The sequence below is a fragment of the Onychostoma macrolepis genome, chromosome 03 (assembly GCF_012432095.1).
Source record: "Onychostoma macrolepis isolate SWU-2019 chromosome 03, ASM1243209v1, whole genome shotgun sequence".
Lineage (NCBI taxonomy): Eukaryota > Metazoa > Chordata > Actinopteri > Cypriniformes > Cyprinidae > Onychostoma > Onychostoma macrolepis.
This window is the reverse complement of record NC_081157.1, coordinates 55,223,276-55,246,092: the sequence shown is the minus strand read 5'-3', so window position 1 is coordinate 55,246,092 and position 22,817 is coordinate 55,223,276. Positions and strand designations below refer to the sequence as shown.

Sequence of the window (22,817 nt, the reverse complement as noted above, 5' to 3'; positions counted from 1 at the left end):
TAATGTTGTCGCTGCTAGTGAAGCGTTCTGAAGCAGCGAAGCTCAACACAGCTGTATCGGAGAAAGCTTCATTACTCGAAGCTTTTCAACACGGTTTTGATCGTAACATCAGGAACCGCTGCTCTTCTGATTCACTTCATAAAGAGTGATGTGCGTGTTATTTACATGCGTGTTTAGCGCCGTTATCGTCTTATATTTAATATGAGAGAAGATGTATACTGAGGTGAATGTTTACGCACTTCTAGCACTCCTCATAACTTCAGAGATTCCTTCACAGCTACACACACTTCTGCTTTACACAACATCTGAAATAAACACTAAGAGCTCGCCTGCTAATACCAAACTCTGCTGCTTCGTACAGAAGAGAACTGAAATCGAGCGGACAAGTAAAGTAAAGATGCTTTATTTATGATGAAGTGTATGTGTAATGTTTCAGTAAAGAAAGAGTTTTGTAACAAACTGATTTTCATTCTGTTTTCAGGAGGAACAGGAAAAGCAGCAACACAGATCCTCTTCTGATTCGTGATCTACAAGTATTTTGGTATATCATTGGAACACAAACGATCTATTTTCTCTCATCTCAGAACAGTATGTCTGCTGTGCATCTGCTGAAGTAACAAGGTAACTTTTAAAAACAGTTAAATGAACAAATGAAACAATCAGTCGTTACCTCTATCATTTACATTCACCAGGATCTTAATATTCACATTTAAACATCTTAACAAATGATCCAGAAATGATCAGAACACAAGTGAACTGTATCATGTGTAGATGTGTTTTATCCAGTGTTTTGTGTTCGCTCAACACTAACTCTGCTAGAAGTGATGATTATTAGTCCATAAAAGCAATATGTGTGGTCAGGTCACATGTTTAGTATTTATACATTATTAGAAAAATTAAATACTATTTTATATTTAATATAATTAAAATGACTTGAAACCACAAAATATGAGGACTTCACATTGAATGTCGACTCCGTCATCGGCCCGTCTCCACCGTCACACAGAAAATCTTAGTGTTGACAAATTTAGCATTTCTTTCACAAAACAAATAGAGTTCATGTAGCAACCATGTTGTTTTCTCAGTTGATGCTAGATGCTAATGGAACTGCTTCAGGAGTAGGGATGCAGCGATTAACCGGTTTTACAATTAACCGCGCTTTAAAACGTCACGGTTAATTAATCGTAAAGGCTCCGCTACACCGAGTGTTTCTGTTGCATGGAATGGAACTGTTGAAACTTGCGCAAAACGAAAACAAAGTTACACTAGCGGTGCACCAGCTTAAAATGCCGTGCTTATCAGAGACACGGAGGCTACTAGATTAACTATGACAGAGGAACCAAACAGCAACCCTTTATTTCCACCAGAGAAATGACTGAAGTCGATAGTGTGGGACCATTTCGGGTACATCAAGAATGACCAGGGCATCATTTAAATATTGCCGTAAAAATTGCTGTTAAAGAGCGAATAAGGGATAATGCACGGTTAGCCAACCTGTTCTCGCTGTGCAATTAACGATTTTAATGCACGACGTGAAGGCAAGGACCACCTGACGTGAAGTTCGTTAGCTCTAACATTCTGCCCGCTTCAGAGATTAAAGAGTGCGGTGAGAGAGAGAGACAGAGAGAGAGCGAGCGAGCGTGTGTGTGTGAATTAGCCTACCTGCATCTGCGTCACTACAAACAATGAAGATTTGAGTTTACTTATTTAAACAGTCGTTTTACCCCCTCTTTGCTGATTAATATAATGTAGCGATCCAGTATCTAAGCTATTTTATTAATGAAAGTCGCTGGGCAGCGTTGACAAGTTTCTGTCCTCCTAAATGTTTGTGTGGGCAGCTCGATCTCGATCTCACAAACCAAAATAATAGACATGATTTTTTCATGCCATATGTAAAATCAGATGAATAAAGATTATTAAAATGAATAAGTATGGATGACAGTTGATTACAATAATAGTTTAGTTTATTCCCCTCATTAGTAACAAGTGTCCTCTGTGGGATAAATAAAGTTAATATTAGTCTTATACTAATAATACTTAATTAATATTGTGATTTATCATCCCTGTTATAGTATTATTCATAAGTCAATTTATTTTTCACCATCTTTCCAAGTTCTGTACCTCAGGTCCAAAAGAAATGTAGAAAAAAAATGAAATGAAAACACAAAATACATTTGTTATTTTCAAAAGGGAAATACTGACATGGATGTTTACAGAGCAGAGGTCACCTTTTTTAATTCCAATAGGAGAGATGGACTTTTTTTTCATTAGTATTATTATCTTGTGCTGTATTATTGGTTACTGTGTTATTTCTGTTTCAAAAGGCAGCAATAAATAACACTTTAATATCTAAAGAGTGTTTGTGTGATTTTATGTTGTGAAATGAATAAATGCATACTAATCGTAATAATCGTGAAACCATGATTATTCCTCAGACTATAATCGTACCAACAAAATCTATAATTGTTGTATCCCTATTCAGGAGAATAAAATGATCAATAATTTCCTCAGAAACTGGAGGATGGTGTTGACATATTATTGTTATGACACAGGAAATATTAACGTTAGGATTTAAAATATTCTAAACCTATAAATCTGACCAGAGTCTGTCTGACAGTGATGTACTCTGCAGAGGAGGACTGTGGCGAGGGGTCCTTTAGAGTCACAGCTGCCCCTGATATTCCCTGATTTTATTACATCTTAATCAGTGTCTGACGGTGCTGACTAAAAGTGGGGACACGGCTTTGAAACCTTATGAAACACGCATGTGTCACTGAAAAACAACCTTGCTTTGATATGAGATATTAAGTGTTGCTTTTGATAAAACAAGCTGTTTTTCATGATTAAAAACATTTTTATCCATTTTATTGCATATAAATGATTGAACCCTTCTCTGTGGACACACTGTTTTAGATTCTAGTAGCGAGAGGACAATAAGTGTCATCGATTTCACATAATGATGATCAAATTAAATTGAAGGGGATAATTGTGTTAAATGCATTCTGTTATTAATCCTTCATAACATTTACAATTGAAAATATTTCCAGTTTTAAAGCTAATAGCAGTTAGAATTGCTGGACATGTTTTGTCCCGTGTCTGAAGAATCAGTGTCCTACATGAGTTTACTGATATAGTCCCCCTGACAGAGAGAATGAACACACGATGAATTCAGACGCTGATGAACAGCTGTTAACAAGCAGATTCACTGAAGAACAGAGAAACAACACAAACACTACTACAGCTGTGAACATGTTCAATTAGCAGGCGTTTAGTGAGAAGTTCTCCTGTTCATTTGATTATTTTATCATTATTTTACATGATTCTTGGTGAACAAAACCCAGTATTTGTTTCTTTAAATATAGTGAATAATACATCCACACAGAGACATTTAATAACTCATATTTTATAACTGCTGCTATATTTTATTTACTTGTTTATTTTCAAATAGTTGCTTATTTATTTCTGGAAAGTGTCTGGTGACATTAGAGCGATTAAAAACCTTCTTCTTCCAGTCCAGCAGCAGCGAGTCGGTGAAGGACGATGGCATCTGGTGAGCAGGATTGTGACCCGGGAGAAGAAAAGCTGAAACAAGGTAGTGAAGAACAGAATATCATTAATGTTGAAGTTGTCATTTAGGAAATGTAATGAATCTCTCTGTATTCCAGCTCAGACGAGCAGCAGTCCTCACACTGGAGTCAGTGTTGATGTGAAAGCTCAGATGGGAGCAGCTGTAAATGCTCCTGTACTCACTAGAAACACCTTCACAGCTCCAGTGACCATCAGCTACAGCACTGCAGGACACGGTACTGTCACTTTAACTGTGCTCACTGAGACACACTGCTTACTAGCAGCCAGTGTAATAATGCTGAGTGATCGTGAACCCTGTTCCTGTTAAAGTTCATGTAAGAATTAGATTTCTCTTCCTCATCAGTTCAGTAATGATGTCCTAAATCTTCAATCTTTATTGAGCCATTTACACATTTTATATATTGCATAGAAAGTTCTCATTAACACAGTTGGAAATAACAAATATGAAATAACCTTGAACAAAGAAAAAAAACAATGACGCAGCAGGTAGGAGTAAAAGGACAATAAATGTATATCACTTGAAAAATAACTTCACTTGAAAAATACACAGGAGCCTATGTGAGATTTCTTCACTCACATATGTTCTCTATGGTGACTGAACATAAGGGAAGTGAATGGTGACTCATAATACACTCAGGAGGAGAATAACAGGGAGGTCTGTGAGAGACCTCTGAATCTCACAGTTCATTTATGGTCATATTGTTCTTACGCAGACATACTTTACGCTATTTTCTTTCATGTATCTGTATATTTTGTCACACATTTTTACTTCTGTCCTTTTCTCTCTCTTCACAGAGCCACAAAAATCTCAGAGATGGCAGAGAAACACACGAAAAACAAGGTGCAGTCTTATCAGTCGTATTCAAAACAGTTTTTTTTCCCCCATAATTGTCACTGTATAAACCACAGTTAGTGTAAGATTATAAATGACAATGAATAAAAACACCTCCATGCAGTGGCATTGTTCATAATGTTGGACAGATCAGGGTTGGGAGCATTATTAATATTAGAACAGAGATGAAATGTGAGAGGTGATGTACTGTATCACCAGATCTAACTAGACTGACCTCCTTAACAGCCAAACACTTCAGCCATCCACCGTATGTGACCAGCAATGACCACACCAGTATACCTTATACACACAGAAACAGTGCATTCACTGCCAGCTGTTCCTGAAGCCCTGTCTGTACTGAGTTTACAAATTACACATTGAAAACAGTTAAATATTCCTGGATGACTTGATCTGAATGCTTAAATCCATGAGAGACATGACAAGTTTAGTGAATTAATTAAATCGAAAACCTCAAAACTGTACAACCAAAGTCCCTTTAACCCTTTAGGCGCCAGGGTTTTTGAAAAATGCTGGATTTTGTCATCAAGATTCCAAAAGCTTGTAGCTTGAAAGGGTTTAAAGATAGAGATCTACTGTAAATTAGAAAAATGTTGGGCATGACCTAAAGTTTATGTGGGGTGTAAATATACTCATCTAATTTGCATGTTATGATGTCATCAGGGGGCGGTCCTCTTGAATTTCATAATATTCAGGAAATAGTAGATATTGAATTGATATTTGAACTTATTTGCATGTTTTTTTTAGTTTTTTTTTTGTCTTTTTATCCTCATTCCACATGATTAGGAAAAGAGGAAACCAACAATAAAACAGGAGAAAGTACTAAATTATTACTATATTACTATACTATGTGTAAAACGATGCGAACAGTAGCCTACTTTTGATCAGTTCATCAGTAATATTCAGGAAATAATAGATATTGAATGGATGTTTGAACTTATTTGCATGTTTTTTTTTTTTGTCTTTTTATCCTCATTCCAAATGATCATGAAAAGAGGAAATCAACAGTAAAACAGGAGAAAGTAGTAAATTATTACTATATTACTGTGCCATAGTAAAATACATGTACCTATTTTTTTTATCAGTTGACCAGCTATCTGCCCAATCAGGTATCTAGGTGACAGTTTATAGTTCTTGAGAGTATGGTACCTCTCATTGCATAGCACAGTGCACAGACCTGCCCCTCACTGACTGCACCTGTACTGTCTGCCGGCGGCCCTTTGAGTCTGTGCGATCAGAAAAAGACGCAATCTGGCCGACCATCAGCAACGCGATGCCTCTCCTATGGACACTAAGACCACGTCCACCCCTGCCACCCTCATCCCCGTTGGGCAAGGCTCGAAATTATCACTTGATGGTGCTTTGTGAACACTCTCGCCATTTACGGCGGCGCCATTGCGCATGTGAAGATGTACCAGGAGATGCGCGATCATTAGATGGCCGATCGTCATTTCCAAAGGCAAATATTCCCCTTCAGAGTCAGAATAGGCGAATATCATTTGCAACACGTCCTCACAGTACAACTTTTTATTAGCCATTTGGCGATTTTCTCTCACAAATCTCACAATTTACTCAGACGCTAAGAACTGAACTGCTTCCGCATCAATGACACGATAGCTCACTTGCTCTGCTATTTCCTCGAACAATTTTGGTCTAGAATCGAAGTACTACATGTCTGCAATCTAGTGGTAGGGAATACAAATGAGATACTACACCATATTAGGAACTACAGTCTGTTTAATGAAGTATGACGTCTTGTCGCAATTTGGGACTTTGGCGCTTAGAGGGTTAAGTCAAGTCATTTCACTCGACGGCCTTCTTTGAAACGCCTCTCAAGCAGCTATTTCAGTCATGCAGGTGCAGCTCCTGTCTCTCTGAACGGGGAAACATTTTCTCCAAAGCCGTTCACCAAGCTGGCGATTACATTTGAAATCAACAATGAAATCTGACAATTGTCTCATAAGATTTTTTTCTTATGCTCAGATAGTGTTAAAAAAGCTTATTTCTCAGGCTAGACCAGTCATTGAGCAGCACAGTCCTAAGAGCGTCTCAGGATGCTGACTGTTTCTATAGCAACCAGAGCTTCTTAGTGCAGCTGCAGTGACGCGATGACTTTACCAATTAACAACCGGCTCTTTTATTCAGAAGCGGGACTATTCCACCATATTGTGCACTGCACTTCTCCCATTCAAGTATTATATGTGCACCATCTTTGTAATATTTAAAATCTGTGGTGTTACTTTTAAAATTGATTTAATTACAATATGTTTAATTAATTCTGAAGAGATCATGCTGATGAAGCTTGGTCATGTGTCTTTAAAAAATGAAATCTGTTTTTGCTTTAACCCTATGTTTTATTAACTGAATCATCTTTTAAAACAGCAGATTTGATTCTGAAAGAATTCTTGGAAACTCACAAATCCAACATGAAGAAGAAAGCAGAACGTATTTTGAGGGCACAGAAGACAATGAAGCACATCTCCAGGCTGTTTACACAGAGCTCTTCATCACAGAGGGAGATATGAAGGAGGTTCATCAGGAACATGAGATTCTGAAGATTGATGATGCTTTCAAGAAGAACAAAAAAACACAGGAAAAACCAATCAAATGTAATGATATATTTACATTATTAAGGAAAAACAATGAGAAGAAGATTGTGCTGACCAAGGAGTCGCTGGCATTGGAAAGACTGTCTCTGTGCACAAGTTCATCCTGGACTGGGCAGAAGGAAAAGCCAATCAGGATATACACTGTGTGTTCCTGTTTCCATTCAGAGAGATTAACTGCATTAAAGACAGAGAGTTCAATCTCCATGAGTTTCTGCGGAAATTTTATCCTCAATTGAAGAACATGGAAAAATCAAAGTTATATGAGGAATGCAGACTAGTGTTTATATTTGATGGACTTGATGAGAGTTGCCTGCCTTTGGAATTTGAAAGCGGAATAGTGAACGATGTTGAGGAAAAATCATCTGTAGATGTGCTGTTCACAAATCTGGTCAAAGGGAGTCTGCTTCCATCAGCTCTGGTCTGGGTGACATCACGACCAGCAGCAGCCAATCAGATCCCTCGTCGGTATGTGGGTTTGTTCACTGAGGTGCGAGGATTCACTGACCAACAGAAGGAGAAGTACTTCAGAAAGAGAATCATAGATAAGACTCTGGCCTCCAGAATCATCAAACACATTATGACGTCTCGTAGTCTCTACATCATGTGCCACATCCCTGTGTTCTGCTGGATCACAGCAACAGTACTTCAGGATCTTCTCATCAACAACGGTGAAGAGACCATCAGCACAACACTCACTGAAATGTACATCCACTTCCTACTGATACAGATGAACATTAAGAACCAGAAATATGACAAAAAGACAGAAAGAGAATCTACAAAGAACTTAGATTCAAACAGAGAAATGATTTCAAAGTTAGCCAAGCTAGCGTTTGAACAGCTGAAGCAGGAAAACATTGTGTTCTATGAGGAAGATCTGAAAGCGTGTGATATTGATGTGAGTAAAGACACTGAGTTCACAGGAATGATCGCTGAGATCTTTAAGAAGGAAAATGTATTTCATTACAAGAAGGTTTTTAGCTTTGTGCATCTGAGTGTTCAAGAGTTCCTCGCTGCAGTGCATGTGTTCCTCTGTTACCTGAACAAGAACATGCAGGAGCTTCAGTTTTTCTTTGGGCCAGAAGAAAATATCACATTGCAGGAGCTACTGCAGAAGGCTGTTGGTAAAGCCATGGAGAGTCAGAAAGGACATCTGGACCTGTTCCTGCGGTTTCTGATGGGCGTTACACTGGAATCCAGTCAAAACCTGCTCAAAGGCCTGATCACACGCACTGAAGACACCACAGAGAGCATCAGACAAACAACTGAACACATTAAAGAAGTACAAGATGAGGATATCTCAGATGAAGATTTAGTCAACCTATTCTACTGCTTACTTGAGCTCAAGGATCATTCATTATATGAGGAACTCCAGAGATACCTCATTTCAGATGAACATCCAGGAAGAAAACTCTCATCTTCAATGTGCACTCTGCTGATCACAGTACTGCTGATGTCAGAGAGGGTTCTGGATGAGTTCAACCCAAAGAGGTTCACTTCAGAACAATCAGGCTTTACAAGACTGGTTCCAGCTGTGAGATGCTGCAGAAAAGCCTTGTGAGTAATTTCACTGACTGCTGTTTGATCAAATATTTTATTCTACATCACTAAACAATTAATTGTCAAAATATGTATAATAATGTAAAATGTCTTGTTGTCCTGATTATGAAGGGTACAATAAGTTATTGCAGAAACACTGAACATCAGAGATTAATCAGAATAAACCTTCTGTTTTGGCAGATTTGACGGCTGTGGTCTTGATGGAACTTGCTGTAAAACTGTATCTTCAGCTCTCCAATCATCAAACTCTCATCTGACAGAGCTGAACCTGGGTAGCAATCACCTGCAGGTTTCAGTGAAGCTGCTGTATGATGGTCTGAAGAGTTCACACTGTCAGCTGAACACACTGAGGTTTGACATTCACTGAATCACTAGGTTACAATATGTGGATGAATTGGTTCATGATGATAACATGAAGCGCTGTGACCAGATCACTGAGTCAGTGAGTTGAACTGGATCAAATTATTCATGAATCAGTTTAATTTCCTGCAAACTTAACACTCAGGAGTTGATCCTGAGGATTTTTGGACCTTGGAGATTTTATGACATGCCCTGACATTTGTGCTTATTTCTGTTACTAATACCATTTTAATGTATTTTTAATGTCTACCATTTTAATGTTTATGTGGTACTTAGGACAAACATGCAGTCGAGATTATAAACCTGATAAACACATTAATATGGCTGTTTTTTTTTGTTGTTCTCTTCGCAGGCTGTATGGCTGTAATCTCACTGCTCAGTCTTGTGAGAGTTTGTCATCAGCTCTACAATCCTCAAACTCCCATCTGAGAGAGCTGGACCTGAGTAACAATGACCTGCAGGATTCAGGAGTGAAGCTGCTTTCTGATGGACTGAAGAGTCCAAGCTGTCAGCTGGAGATCCTGAGGTTTGGGTTCAAACACTTTCATTGATCTCCCCTTTAAATTAATCATTAAAAATCACATTGCTAAGATTTATTCTGTGTGCAATTACTGTTTTTCTCGTTCAGGTTTTCCATATGTAATCTCACTTCTCAGTCTTGTGAGAGTTTGTCATCAGCTCTACAATCCTCAAACTCCCGTCTGAGAGAGCTGGACCTGAGTAGCAATGATCTGCAGGATTCAGGGGTGAAGCTGCTTTCTGATGGACTGAAGAGTCCAAGCTGTCAGCTGGAGATCCTGAGGTAAATTGTTTTCCATAAAATGATTAACAATATGCTACCACATTTAGTTTGAGAGTGAAGCATGACACTGTATTCATTAACCTGTTAATCCGCACCAGGACGCCAGCGCACTGAATGCTCTCTGTTTGGGAGAGTTATGGTTTTGTAGCACGCAGTGTTACAAACAGAATGAGACCATCCAAAAAACCTAAAACAAAAACCTGATACGCGGAATATTGTTTATTTCAATTTGGCGCTCTCTCATGACGGCTTGTGGCGCACCTGTCATCTGATGGGGGCGGAACAGAGCAATCGGCTTTTTGGACAAATAATCCTTTTTTTTTTTTTTTTTTTCTCCGGGGGGTGGGGGGTATCTTCTTCAAATTTGAAATATAAACTCATGAGACGTGACTTTCAACCCATTACTTTTCTGGATTGCTCCAGGACTTATTTCATGTATTTTTATATGAAATAAAAAAACATTCAGTGTAGTAAAAAACATTTTCAAGGCACTTTAGTGTCTATAACTTTTTATCCTTTTGAGCATTATCAACTCTGACTGAAGTCAGGAACTGTTACAATTTTAAGTTAGGTAGGTCATTTTTGTCACGGGTTGGGAGGAACGAAGACTCAATCGCTGGCAAAAGGAATCTTCTTTATTAACAAATTACAAAGTAAACAAAAACACAACTGAAACCACCCCAAAGGGGAAAAAGCCAGAATAAACACAACCACTGAAAACAAGACATACACAAGGCACAGGGCAGACATAAGTCACAGGCATACCTGGCACAAAAGTGAGACAAACGAGCCCAGAACAGAAAACACAGGGAGCTTAAGTAGGGACGGCAATCAGGAACACAGCTGGGGCAAATTAAACAATAATGAGGTGAGTGGAGTTTGGGGAATTGAATCTGGGAGACAGTGACCTCTGGTGGTGAGAGGGAGCATCGTGGACCCGGATTCATGACAGGACCCCCCCTCTAAGGAATGGCTTCCAGACATTTCCAAGCACCCAACCAGGGGGATGGCCAGGCGGGAACGGAGCAGGGGAAGGATGGGGGGCCAGGTCCATGTGCTGGTGGGGGACCTGGGGACTGAGGCAGCGCCGGCGGGATGGGGACCCAGGGCAGAACCAGCGGCCACCACAGCAGTGTGTGCGGAGCTGCCACCCTGAAACGGGCAATGGCTGGCTCCGCTGCTTCGGGAGCCTTGTGAACGGGCGCCGCCGCCTCGGGAGGATCATGAGCGGGCGCCGCCGCCTCGAGAGGAACGTGAGCGAACACCGCCGCTTCGGGAGAATCGGGAGCTTTGTGAGCGGACACCGCCGCCTCGAGAGGAACGTTGTGTGCGGACACCGCCGCCTCGGGAGGACCGTGAGCGGACACCGCCACCTCGGGAACCTTGTGTGCGGACACCGCCGCCTCGGGAACCCTGTGTTCGGACACCGCCACCTCGGGAACCTTGTGTGCGGACACCGCCACCTCGGGAACCTTGTGTGCGGACACCGCCGCTTGGGATCCTGTGAGGATCGTGGCGGCCACCGCCGCCTCGAGAGGAACGTTGTGTGCGGACACGCCGCCTCGGGAACTTTGTGAGCGGACATCGCCGCCTCAAGAACCTTGTGTGCGGACACCGCCGCCTGGAGGACCGCGAGCGGACACCGCCACTGGAACCTTGTGTGCGGACACCGCCGCCTCGGGAACCCTGTGCGGACACCGCCGCCTCGGGAACCTTGTGTGCGGGCACCGCCGCTTCGGGGCGATCGTGAGCGGGAACCGCCGCCTCGGAGGAACTGTGAGCGGGCACCGCCGCTTCGGGAGCTTTGTGTGCGGGCACCGCCGCTTCGGGACTATCGTGAGCGGGCACCGCCGTTTCGGGTCGATCGTGAACGGCTACCGCCGTTTCGGGACGATCGTGAACGGCTACCGCCGCCTCAGGAACCCTGTGTGCGGACACCGCTGCCTCGGGAACCTTGTGAGCGGGAACCGCCGCCGGAGGAACTGTGAGCGGGCACCGCCGCTGGGCGATCGTGAGCGGGAACCGCCGCCGGAGGAACTGTGAGCGGGCACCGCCGCCTCGGAGGAACTGTGAGCGGGAACCGCCGCTTCGGGAGCTTCGTGTGCGGGCACCGCCGCTTCGGGACGATCGTGAGCGGGCACCGCCGCTTCGGGAGCTTTGTGTGCGGGCACCGCCGCCTCGAGAGGATCGTGAGCGGCCGCGGGAGCCTTGTGAGTGGGTGCCGCCGCTCCCCTCACCGACATCAGCGGAGGATCCTCCATGCTGCGTCTCAGCCCGGAGCGCCCAAAGAAAGACCCCGAGACACTGGAAGTGGCTGGCACGATCCGAGGAGGTTCTGGAGCAACAGCCCAGACTGGGAGGGGGGCACCCTCCCGCAGCTCCACCTCCTTCAAATAGATGACGTGGTCGACCATCTCCCAATAGAACCACGTATCTATTTCCCCCAGCTCCTCCCGGTTGACAGGCTCATCCAGGCCCGCTAAAAACAGCTGGATGAGGGTGCTCCCTCTAATTCCCAGCTCCTGGCCTACCTCGAAGAGGTCTTCGGCGTACCACCCAAAAGGGCGATTGTCTTGTGGGCAAGGATGCGGCCCACTGGCTGGGGCCTGGTTCCTCTGTCGACCAGGAGCTGGGTACAAGAAGATTCCCATTGCCGCTGAGTCTTCAAATGGCTCGTTTGTACTGTCACGGGTTGGGAGGAACGAAGACTCAATCGCTGGCAAAAGGAATCTTCTTTATTAACAAATTACAAAGTAAACAAAAACACAACTGAAACCATCCCGAAGGGGAAAAAGCCAGAATAAACACAACCACTGCAAACAAGACATACACAAGGCACAGGGCAGACATAAGTCACAGGCATACCTGGCACAAAAGTGAGACAAACGAGCCCAGAACAGAAAACACAGGGAGCTTAAGTAGGGACGGCAATCAGGAACACAGCTGGGGCAAATTAAACAATAATGAGGTGAGTGGAGTTTGGGGAATTGAACTGGGAGACAGTGACCTCTGGTGGTGAGAGGAGCATCGTGGACCCGGATTCATGACAATTTTCAGCTGTGAGTCCCCATATGGTTAACATACGAGAAAATCGCGTCTCAGAGTGACTTTACTTTTTCTGATTACTTTACTTTTGTGACTGAAACTACATAAAATAGCAGCACAAATGACTGTGTGTTAGTGCTGTCTGACAGCCAAACTAATGTAATGTGTACTGTTGCTGTGTGTGTCTGTAGGTTAGCTGGCTGTATGGTGACAGAGGAAGGCTGTGGTTATCTGTCTTCAGCTCTGAGTTCAAAACCCTCACACCTGAGAGAGCTGGATCTGAGCTACAATCACCCAGGAGATTCAGGAGTCAAGCTGCTCTCTGAAAAACTCAAGAATCTGGACAAACTCAAGTATGTTGAGCAGCAAGTTATTAGGTTTTATTATTTGATTTTGAACTACTCTGTGTCTCTATGTAGATAGAAGTCTGGGGGTTTCTAGAGGACACAATAATATAACCATTACTGTGGGAAGTAGGGGTGCGGTGTGTAGCCCAAGAAAAAATGGGGGTGCTGGGTGTGCGGTGTTAAAAATAAATAAGCGAAAATTTTGTAACAAAAATAAATAAAACTTATTTTATTAATTTGTATTTTCATTAAAATTCATAGAAAAAGTAGCCTAAGCCTACAATGACAATAAATAACAGTAAAACATGAAGTTGAATCAAATTGATTGTGAAAGTCGTTTCAACTTAAACTGACTTAGGAAGTCATTTGTTGCCATGATGTTTTGATCGTATTATTACCTGTAACATGTCTGTGCTGTACCCAAATCAAGAATTAATGACCATTTCTACAGCCATTACAAAGATACAGCAGAGAAAGTTCGAGAGCGTCTGTTTACCTCAGTAGCAACCAATCTGCAGCGCTTATTTTGATCTTTAACGTTAGATCTTTCCTATTCTTCGAACAAAATTAATTCTCAAGGTTGATTCAGTATTACTCCTTAATGAAAAAAAAAATCCCACACACAACATCAGCAACAAGGTAGCTTATATTAAACATAAAACTTTTATTAACGGAACGAATAAGACATACCCGCGTTGTAACAAATAAATAAAAGCTTTTTGGATTTTCCCCTTCAAACGAATGCTTAGTTTGTGGCTTATAATTATTAATAATAATAATAAAAAAAGGCTATACAATAAAACAGTATGATGACAAATTCACTAATATTAATCTTTGAACTTTTATTAACAATGTTAATATATTTGTATATATTTACCATCTCGCTCAGCTGTCATTGCTATTTATTAGAAATATACATTATTTATAATAAACTTTCTGGAATATATAAATCGTTGAAGTAAATAGCCAAATATAGAAAAGACATTCACACCCATGCGTTCACAAATACATGTCCACTTGCTTATTAACTTCTTAACGCCATTCCAGCATCTATGACTATATTCATGGCGAGAATCAGTTAATCCATACATAAGTCTATTATACATACATGTGAGGGGGGGGTCCATTTAGAATCTTCAATTCTCCTAACCTGTATGTCTTTGGGCGGTGGGTGGAAACCACAGCACCCGGCGTAAACCCACGCAGACACAGGGAGAACATGCAAACTCCACACAGAAAGCTCGAACCGTAGTCCTTCTTGCTGTGAGACAACAGCGCTAACCACCGAGCCACTGTTCTGCCCATCAAATATATGTCCAAACCAATATAACTCCATGTTACAATTTAAAAGCGATAGTTTTCTCAAGAATGACACTTTTCATAATATACACTGTTGTATTTTGTACCGGAATGTGAGTTTTATCTTCAGTGCAGGGGCGTAGATTACGTGGGGGACCCCCACTTTTAATAACACGTAAATTCGTCCCCCGCACTTTTTCGGGCAAGTGTGTTCGCATAGAGGTTTTCAAGAGCCGGGGTGAATAAATATAGATTTAAATTAAAAGAGACAGGATAGTCTATGCATGATCTGATGTTTTATTTTATTTTATTTTATACCCAGAATAAGGTGAGATAAACACTCCATGCAGTGTGTGTTTCATTCATACTCGAAGCCAGAGGGTCGCTCTCGCACAGAAAGTCGCACCACGATATTCCTAATATGGACAAAAGCGTCCAGCTATCGCTGTATGAAAACAGTTGTTTTCACAGAAAAACAGAAATGTTTGGAAACATGAAGACAATAAACATATGATTGAGACAATATATGGTTTATATGTAATAAATAAAGTATATGAACAATGCAGTGCTAATTGACATATCATTGATTATAGTATAGAAACTATTCTGCCTAATGTGATTAAAAAAAAAAGTGTTTGTAGTATATAAACAAATCATTATTATTGGCTATTGTCCAGCTGTTTTCTGATTTCTAAGCCAATTAAAAACTAGAAATTAGAGAACAATTAAAGTTGCCTATACACTACAGTCAAAAGATTTAGAACAGTAAGATTGTTAATGATTTTTAAAGAAGTCTCTTCTCTTCACCAAACCTGCATTTATTTGATCCAAAGTACAGTAAAACAGTAAAATTTTGAAATAGTTTTACTAGGCTATTTAAAAGAACTGTTTTCTATTTGAATATATTTTAAAATGTAATTTATTGTGATTTCAAAGCTAAATTTTTATCAACACTACTCTAATCACACAATCCTTCAGAAATCATTCTGATATTTCTGATTTGCTGCTCAAAAAACATTTATTATTATTATGATGTTGAAAACAGAGTAGAATTTTTTCAGGTTACTTTGATGAATAGAATGTTCAGAAGAACAGCATTTATCTGAAATAGAAATGTTTTGTAACATTATAAATGTCTTTATCATCACTTTTGATAAATTTTGCTAAATAAAAGTATTAATTTCTATAATTTATTTTCCATAAAAATAAAATTATACTGACTCTAAGTTTTTGAATGGTAAAGTTTATAATGTTACAAAAGCTTTTTATTTCACGTAAATGCTGATTTAGCCGAACTTCAAACAAAAACAAAGTGGTATTTACTATAAAACCATGCATAAATCAATAAGAATAAAAAGATATATATAAAATAAACTATTTACACAATAAATCCAATTAACAAACCAAAACAAATAAATAAACCCAAGGGAAAAGGAACGCAAACGGTGCCAAGGGAAAGAAAATAACAAAACCCAACTACCTTACAATGAAACCTCTAAACTAGCTAAAAATAAAAAAAATAAAGAAAAGATCTTCAGCGTTTACACGTCATAACTAAACTGCTCTAACTAACAAACAAAACTTACAAGTGTGGCGCTCGCTTCTAACCTGGTATTTCTCTACAGTAGTGTTTCTTCGTGATGCACTATGTAGGTCACATGACATCTTCTTCGTCCTCTCGCGATCAGAAATCATAGAACAAATTACAAAATGTGTAATGGCATAGCAAAAGGGATATCGTTAAACACACTGTAACTGTCACCAAGACAACAAACAACCACCAAGGCTAGAAAGACGGAGAAAGACAAAAACAAACAGGCACACGGTCACACCTATTGGGCCGGAACAGAACCTTCATAGAGAAGCACTGTTGAAACACAGTACTGTTTACGAGAAGTTTCTGAGAGTGCAGTTAGATACAAGAGAAGTCCCACTGTGAAAGTAATGCAGTTGTTAACCTGGAATATACTGTCATTTCACACTCCCAACTGCTCACAACTGCCATTCCTTTCTCTGTTTTCTGGACAAGAACTGAGTTTATTTAGACACAGAACCATCTATTTATGTCCACAACACAGACGTTTCAGGAGAGAGAGTAAAAGAAGACAGCGATCCGGCACCACAAGAGGCAGTCATCGCTTTAGCTGTTCATTTCACGGTCTGGTTTTATTTGGTTTAATGTGCTTTAGACCCGTCCAGTCTCTGTGAAACCAAACAAGACCAGTGAGAAAATCCTGAGCAGATTGAGTGATTTCTTTTGTCTTGTTATTTGCTGTGAGATTTAGTCGATCCGTGAGAGACAGAGTCTGAAAGTGTGTGAGAGCTGCAACCCTGATGCTATGCTATTCTAACATGTTTAGCGTGTTGCTAACATCTAGAATATTGCTAGTATGTTTAAAGCATGGTTTAACATGTGGTTTTATCTTGATTTATATTGTTTTCAAAATCATTGGAAGCCAAGATCATAATCAAAAATATAACAATATGACTCTGTGTGTCTTATAGTGTGGATCATGGAGGAGAATCCAGAATTACAGCAGGACTACACAAATGTATGTACACACACACGCACACACACTCACAAACACACTACACACACACACACACATGTTCGTTTTTGTGAAAAGTGGGGACATCCCATAGGCGTAATGGTTTTTATACTGTACTTACTGTATGTGCTATTGCCCTACACCAACCCTACACCTAAACCTACCCCTTACAGGAGACTGTCTGCTATTTCAACTTTCCCCAAAAAAACCTCACTCTGTGTGATTTATAAGCGTTTTGAAAAGTGGGGACATGGGTCAATGTCCTGAGATGTCACCTTCACCTTGTAATACCTGTCATACCCACGTCATTATACACATCTATGTCCTGACTTTTCACAAAAACACACACACACACACACACACACACACACACACACTCTCACTCACACTCACACACACACACACACACACACACACACACTCACACTCACACACACACACACACACACACACACACACACACACACACACACTCACACACACACACACACACACACACACTCTCACACTCACACACACACACACACACACACACACACACACACTCTTTTGACACAAGAGGTCACTGTACTTTAAAAAAATGAAGTCAAAACTTTCTCATGAGTCTAAAAACAGCTTATATTGAAGGAAAGCTGCTAAAACAGCTCTCTTTATCTTTAATAAAGTTTCAGACCACGTCAGTAATATCTGGTCATTTGTTTGCTTCATTTTACGGTGGATTTGTTTTAAACAAGACACAGTTTGATGCAGGATTTTCTAGAGAATGAAACTAAAAGATGATGTTGTGTGACTATATTGGATCAGACAGTAATATCACAACACACAAGTGAGAGTAACTGTGTTTATTACTACTGCTTTGTCTGTTATTACAGATCGTTTGATATTTACTGAGTATTTATACGTTTTAATCACAGCAGCGTCCATCTATGAAAGATGTAGTCATGCAGAATTTTACATTATTTACATGACTACTTTGTTTACATGAAACAGTGTAATTTGTCAGTTATACTGCAGAAAAATAATATCTAAACTTGATTTGCCACAAACAATGAAATACAAAATGTGTAATACGCATAAATAGCGTTAACAACATCTTACTGTAGCATCTTCAGCTAAACACTAAAATAAGAGTGTAAGCTAACTACTTCACAAATACATAAAGAATAAATAGTAAAACAGGTCATTTTCACATATTTTGTTTATTTGACTGTAAAATTCTAAAAGAATGTGCTATTTTCAAGTGCAAGGTGTCATTTTTTTCAGAAAACAAATGGCTTTCAAAAAAAGTACAGTTTTTGACCATTAATGTTGTGTGGTGAGTTTGTAAACAGAATTTAAATAGACAAAAATAAACAAAAAAACAGGAATATTTTTTCTGTTTTTTATTTAGAAAAAAAAAGAGAAAAATCGTGATTGAAATAATCCAACACTTCTTACTTCAAAATTCAACTATAATCAGGGGTGCACATAAGTTTTCAGCCTGGTTCTCAGCATGTAGTGTGACCCATAAAATATAACTATAACGTTTTTCATTAATAATAGTGATAATAATATTATTGCACTTTATTTCGTTGTTTTTTAACTAAAAATAATAATCTAAATAATCAAGTGTGATAATACTATTTTATTTTAAAATAAAAAGGGAGTATTACATACAAATGAAATTATTTTATAGTAAACTTAAAAATAAAATGCTAATATTTTTATTATTGTCATTATTTTAATTTTAGTTTTCATCATTTTCAAACGTAATTTTTTAATTCGTTTTACTCCTTCACCATGTGTTTGTTCATTTTGTTTATTATTTTATGCAATCTCTCCATTCAAATTCTCTCTTCCGCTCTCCCGGAAACCTGCCGTCATTTGTTGAAATGACCATAATAAGCCATATATTGTCGAAAAGCGCATGTGGTCTGCTGTCAGGAGCAATCTGAATTATTTTGATAGTGTAAACGGTAGAGTTATGGTGAGATACAGCTTGGTGTGATGTGTCGGCGCCGGTGTGAAAGGGTTAATAACGCTGTCGCAGGCTGCAGTATTCTTGGTGTTTGAGCTGCAGGTTCATTCATCGTCTGACAGTCGTTTGACGATATGATATTTAGGTGCTACACAAGGACAGTCACACTCCTGAAATGACCTGATTGGGATTTTTAGGGTCCAGCTCATTTTACAGCAGAGACCAGTGTGATTTACAGTTACATGACCATAAACATCACACAAACCTGACAATACGCTGCATGATTAAAGATACTGGATCTTAAACACAACACACGACAGAACTGAACCTGGAACACTGAAGGAGATGTTCAGCAGAAAGTCAGGGTCGGTCTTAACCTCGGACACGACACCATTCACGTTTACACAATGATCATCAGACTCAGACCGGCCCTGATATTCTGCTAAACATCTCCTTCTCTGCTCCACTGAAGACACTCAGTCATACGGGTTTGGAAACATGAGGCTGATGAAACGACCACAGAACTGTTCAGAGACTATTCCTTTAACAGTTAAACTTCTGGATTTCTAGAGTCAGATCGTAGTCTGTACTGCTGCCACACATCAGTTTCACACGATGGAAAATAAGAAAACCAGCAAGAAAAGTGATCATCTTAACAATGACAACAAATGAGACACAGGAAGTGACATCACTCACTCCGGCTTTTCCTTTTCCAGCTAATTAGCCTGTTTCACACAACAGCAGCCGAACTTAACGAGGATGTAGCCGTACTCTCCACGTGATTTTCCCCACTATTATTATTATTGTCATTATTAATGTTGTATTTTCTCTCCTTTGCATTAATGTGATGGAGTAAATGTATGTTGTATAATGTGTCCTGGGAAATATATATTAAACAGAGATGACTCGGATTCATGGTTTTGTTCCTATTCTATCAGGATTACGTACTTGTGTTGAGTTTAATATGCTTCAAACTGAGAAACATGTGCATCTGGTCATAAATGTTGTCATTCTGAAGTAATTTATGATGATGTGGTGATTTGAGGAAATGACGGAGTAAACTGAGATAATACGCTCAAATGTACCGGAGATCAAAGACTATTTAAAAAGGGACTTTGCTGGAGACGAGAATAGATCCATCCAGCGCTATGTTAAGTGCTTTATCTCACGAGTCAGCGGTCTGAGTGGCCATATCAGTTACAAACAAGTCAAATGATATTTCTTTATGATTACATAACAACAACTTGTAAAACAGGCAGAACAGAAAAGGTAAGAAGCATTATTTGAGAGAAGGGCGCACTGATATAATAGACGCAGACCTGTAACGGATCGATCTTTACCCTGCGCTGACGTCATTTCAGATTCTGGAGAAAAAGGCTAATTCCCTGATTTCTGATGAAATGTCTTGTGGTTTGTGTTGAATATCAGTTTAAACATCCAGTACAGTCCTTACTGTTGCTCGGCAACCGCTGCTGTCACTGTTGCTAGGAGACCAGGTCAATCATTTAGAGGAGGTGTGAAGTGAGATCTCTGAACATTTCAACACTCTTATATAATATTCTCAGAAAAGACTGTTAAAACATACATATAAGATGAGAATATATATCAGAATGTGTTCTGTGACACAGGTTTAGGTTTAGTGCAGGTTATTATATTAAAGATCATGTGTTTGTGTGTCTGATTTAATAACTCATTCATGATTCCTGATTGTGATGTGTTTTCTCTCCATCAGATTCCCATCCGTTCACTCTGGATCTGAACACAGTGAATAAACTCCTCCGTCTGTCTGACAACAACAGAGTGGCTACATTCACTTACCCAGATCTGCAGTCGTATCCTGATCATCCAGACAGATTTGATGTGTCTCAGGTGTTGTGTAGAGAGAGTGTGTGTGGACGCTGTTACTGGGAGATCAAGTGGAGAGGAGATTATGTGTGTGTATCAGTGTCATATAAGAGCATCAGGAGGAAGGGAGGAGGTGAGTGTGTGTTTGGATCTAATGATCAGTCCTGGAGTCTGCTCTGCTCTCCTGACAGTTACTCATTCAGACACAATAACATATGGACTCCTCTCCCTGTGAAGCCCATCAGCAGCAGAACAGGAGTGTGTGATGATGATTATGATGATGATGATGATGATGATGATATCTATAGAAGAGGAATGAATGATGATGAATATGATGATGATGATGATATCTATAGAAGAGGAATGAATGATGATGAATATGATGATGATGATGATATCTATAGAACAGGAGTGAATGATGATGAATATGATGATGATGATGATATCTATAGAACAGGAGTGAATGATGATGAATATGATGATGATGATGATGATGATATCTATAGAACAGGAGTGTTTGATGATGATGATGATGATGATGTCAGTAGAATAGGAGTGTATGTGGATCACGGCGCAGGAACTCTGTCCTTCTACAGCGTCTACAGAAACACAATGAGACACATCCACACAGAACAGACCACATTCACTCAGCCGCTCTATCCTGGGTTTGGGGTTAATGATGACTCATCAGTGAAACTGTGTTGATGAATCAGAAGAGACTGAAGAGAGATTCTACCCATAATGCTTTGAGCTGCGTGATGAATCACTAACAGATGTTACAGAGTCTCTTCATCACATTAATATGAACATCAATCAGAATAAATGTGTGTCAGAAATCCTCACAGAGAGTCAGATCAGTCGTTTATTCAGAAAATATTCATGTTATCATTCGTCTCATTTTTCTGGATTGTTTTTGTGCACAAATAATAAACACAACGACAGATCATCTTGAGATCAGATTGTAATTGATGAATATGTAATATGTAATCTCTATTTCTAGTTTCTCACTGTAAAGATGCTTTGAATAAATAAAGCTGATTATTACATGCTGCTTTTTATCTTTTACAGGACAATAGTATGTATTATTACAATATAAGATATATCTGTTAATGTGCTGAAATATTTGTAATAATAAGTGCTGGGGGCGTGGCTTGTGGGCGTGGTCAGATCCTCCTTCTTTTTTGTCTCTAGCTGATCACGTGCCTGAAAACATCTTCAGAGGAAGAACATGACAGAATATTTCACTTAAAATATTTTATAATATTTACTAAATATTTACTTTTTTCTTCTGAGTTTGAAAGTGTTTTAATGACAATATATTAATCAGAAAAATCTAATGTCTTTATTACTTAAACATGTAAAAATGTGTCGAAATATGTAAAAACGTTGCTGATTGATCAATCCTACTGCACTAATAACAATAATAATAAATAAAAAATGGGTATTTATAAATAATAATAATAATTGATTTATTGCTAATTATAACAATTAGCCAAAACCATAAAAAGTTACTATAAAATAAAAACTCAGTATTCAATAATAAAAATAGTATTTAAAAATAATAATATCCTAAATATTTTATTCATTTATTGTTTGTTTGTTTGTTTGTTAATTATAACAATTACCCAAAATTATAAAAAAGTAACTATTGCAATAATCATATTGTTATGTAAAATAAAAATGCAGTATTCAATAATACTAATAATAATAATTATTATTCTTATTATTGTCACGTCTGGACGGAGAGACAAACACTGGGTAAGTAGTAACACTCTTCTTTATTAATGTCCAACAGAAAGAGAACTTCCACAAAGGGCTCAAAACCACTTCAAACTGAGGAATAATTAATCTTAACTTGACCCTTCTTTCAGGTATGTTCTGGCAGGAGATGAGAGGCAGAGGATTCCTGTGATCCAGGAGGTAGGTAGCGATGTGATACAGGCTTGCAACCTCGAGACCAACCAACGATTGAGTGAGGTGAGTGTCCTGATATAGTGTGCAGGTAAGTG

General features: G+C 39.4%; 1 pseudogene; it reads left to right on the top strand.

Moving 5' to 3' along the window:
* Positions 1-22,088, top strand: LOC131535848 (NACHT, LRR and PYD domains-containing protein 12-like; annotated as a pseudogene).
* The last annotated feature ends 729 nt before the right edge of the window (positions 22,089-22,817 follow it).